A 3,765-nucleotide genomic window follows, 5' to 3' on the forward strand; every position below is an offset into this window, starting at 1 on the left:
GGGCTCTGGGTCAGATTCTGCCTTCCCCTGACCTCCCCTCTGCTCTGAGATGGCTCCAACAGTCTCAAGCACCACAGTCTCACACAGGCACATTCAGAGGCAATAGCCAGTGGCAGCATGGGGCAGGAGCTTCTCCTGACCCTTCTTCCTCTTGTCAGGATGGAAGTCATTCTCAGAAGCCCCCAGTGAACTTTTCTTACATATCAATGGCCAGAATAGGGTCACATGCTCACCATGAGATCAGGGGAATCCCCCCACCTCGTCCCTGATACCAGCTATCTCTTCTTGACAACTGAACCAAGCAGGGTCTGTTAGTGAGAAGATGAAAGTGGGGGGTGGAAATGGATGCTGTTGATCACAGTGTTTTCCAACTCCATTCCTTCTCTCTCTTCCTGGAGGACACTACTTCTCTATACATTTGATCTCCATTGTCAGTCCACATTGCTCTTCTTTGTTCTAATTGCTTCCCTCTTAGTTTTTATATTATTTTCTTATCCTGTCTTTCACATCATTGATATGGTTTCCTGTAGTGTTGATTCTAGTCTTTTCTCCACACAGATAATCCATGATCAATCTATAAATCAAAATTGGGGTGAGTTTATTATGAGCCAAACCTAAAGACCATATACCCCGGGAGAGTACCTTCATGAAAGAAGGAAGCACTCCAAAGGAGTGGGATTTACAGAGTGGTTATATACCATCCTGGAACAAAGAGCATACATCACATATGACAAGAATATCCCTTTCACAACAGTCATGGGATGCTTTTGTTGACACAGCAGGTCAGTGGTCACAAGATGAAGTCAGTAGGTCCGTAATTAATCCTTAGTTTCTGAGAAGAGATGCTCATCCTTAAGAAATGCCTGTATGGGGGAAAGCTACATCCCTATCTTTAAGGGCATTGTTCTTGACTTTGGGACATTGTAAATGTTTAAAGCAGATGTACAATGCATGCTCAACAGGCCACATCATGCCTTTCTGGAAATACAAGGTCAAGCCAAATTAGTTTTAAACCAAATGGCTTCCTCATATACTCCAATAAATCCTATCGCTTGTCATTTATTCATCACTTTGCATTTTTAAATTATGCAAAAGAATTAATTTTCCCGTTGATTATTTTCTTAGCCCCTCCCTCCAATTATATGCTGATATCTTAGTTTATCTTTCATCTCTGGTTTCATCAGTCTTTTGCAAACTGTTGTTCCTTTCCTGTATTTTGAATGACCAATTATTTGTGTATATCTCATGTTGGGCTTTTTATTTTTTCTGCTTTTTCATCTTTGATTGAGGTCTTTCTATTTATTCTGCTGTTTGCCTCAGCAAACATGTGTTTGGATTCCTTTTGACTTTGCTTTCTGTCAGGACACTGACCTGTTAGCACAGGAGTCAGAGAACTAGATACAGTGGCTTGTCTTCTTTGTTTGGTCTCATAGCGGCCTGGGCAGGGTAGGAAGAGAGCATGAACTTTGGCAATAAGAGTTCGAGAACCCTGTCTGCTCCATCTGCTCCAGTTCTGTGAAAACCACATAGAAACAGTCCTCACTGAGTGGGGTCTTCCTGTTCCACAAAGAATGCCCTGTGGGATTCCATTCCTTTTCCCCTCCTCCCGTCAGCCTGGGCCAGCCATGTGGTGTGATATCCTTGTGGTTTACGGGCTTTGCCCCCACCCCCGCCTCTCCTTCTCTTTTGTCTGCTGCCTTTCCTGTCTGGGTCCAGTTGATCTTAGAATGGTGTTTCCCAATCTGGTGTACTTGGCAGTCTCAGGAGCCTGCAAGTGCTCCGTTAGAATGTTTATATGTCATGCTTTCATTTTGATAATAATCTGAACATTAACGTGCACATTCTGGATCCTGCGGGTGAACACCTTATAACAAAGGCATTGTCGTGGCTGTGCTTGCTTTTGTGTTAAAGCATCTTCACAGGAAGACCAGATGATGACACAGAGTGTGGCCCTGACGGGGACTGCCAGTGTGTGGTTCACGTAGAGGAGAGAGGTGGGAGGATGGGTCATCAGGTGGGGCAGGGCAGAAGGACAGTAGTAACATGCACTGAGCACTGGCGATGCCAGCGCTGCTCTGAGTGCTGTGAGTGTGTTAACTCACTGACTTTTCCAACAACTCTGTGAGGGAAGACTTTGATTACTCCCCTTTTATAGATGGGAGACTGAGGCACTGGGAGGTCAAGTCCCTGCTCAAGAGTATGCAGCCAGTAAGTAGAGTGAGGGCTTAATGCAGTCAGCTTGGCCCCAAAGCCAAATTTTTTACCCAGTAAGCAGTAAGGCTCACATCAATTTGCCCTAAGGTCAATTCATCTAAAACTAGTTTCCTGAAAAACAGTTTACAGAAGAATTCATTTCCTAAATGAGCAAATCGGTGAACGAACAATTTGCTGAATTTTCTAAATTGATAAAATATTTACTTCTATCAATTATTGATCAAGTTTATAACAATTTGAATCAAATGGATTAACAAGGCCTGTGAGAACTTTGGGAAGCAAAGACTCCAGGGTTCTAGCTTGAGATTGCCTCCCTGACCCTCAGTCTCCTCCTTTCGCTGCCTGTCAATCTCCTCATCTCACTGCCCCCCAATCTCTCCCTTTCAGGCATCGCCAATTCAGGCTGTCTTATGAACTGACCTCTCTTTCTTTTTTCTACCAAGGACCTGAGTAGAGAAAAATCGAACATTGTTTTAGGCGCTCTTAGGAGGAAATAATGAAAACCTGTCAATGAAAATGACAGAAATCTTCAAAAGCTGCTAAACCATTATACTCAAATGAATTGCTTTAAGCTTTATACATACTTAAAAGAAAGAACTTTCTGGTAAGTGGATAGATTTGATCATTTTGATGACTTGATCATTCACTGAATTGGCATCTGGCTAATTGGCCCTCAGCGCTTCTCAAACAGGCATGTCAAGCTCAAAAGTTCCGGCTCTGTAGCTGTCAGGGGCATATCTGACTGCAAGCAGAGACATGGGATTCTATCTTTGTAGTAACAAGTTGCAAAGCTTCATTCGTGGTAATGTGGTAAATACCCACTACGGTAGTAAATATCTAAAGGAAGTATTTTCAATCTAGGATTTCAGTAGTAAGTAGACAGATATGTAATGCGTGAAGATTTCAATAATGCTGTTATGTTAATTTTTTCAAGTGAATAAAACAATTTTACAGATCTATCAATTGTCACCTGGAGAGTTTTGGTTTAGAATGAAGTTGACTATCTTGAACTGGTAAACAAAGATTTTAATAAAGTGTTTTATAATATGTAGATAGACTAGCATTCCTCATATGAAAATTAAAAAAAATAAATTAAATACAGAACCTGATGTGAACCTACAGTTTTTTCCTATAATCCCAACATTAATGATTTAGTTTCAGCAAAACAAAAACAGCTAGCACATTAAAGTTGTAGGTTTGAATATTAGTTGGATTAGCCATTGCTTTACTGTTCTACTGCTTTGTTTTTATTTACTTTATATACATTTTTTGGTTTATAGTATAAAAGCTATAAGCACAAGACTTTTATGTATAATTTCATGGTTATACATATTTAAGTAAATTTATAATAAAAATGATTTAAATCACCACTAGGTAATAGGAATTCTGTTCTTTAAAAGGAATCTTTTTTGGACTATAAAGCAAATTTTTTATTGAATTATTACAAGAAGTGAGGATAAAAGGGATCTTTAATAAACATAGCACAAATACAAAACTGACAAAGTAAAGTATAAAAAAAATACAGGAGAATTTCATTTATGAATAATGATG

Source organism: Ceratotherium simum, chromosome 2, assembly GCF_057802395.1.
Source record: "Ceratotherium simum simum isolate JZ-2026a chromosome 2, ASM5780239v1, whole genome shotgun sequence".
NCBI lineage: Eukaryota > Metazoa > Chordata > Mammalia > Perissodactyla > Rhinocerotidae > Ceratotherium > Ceratotherium simum.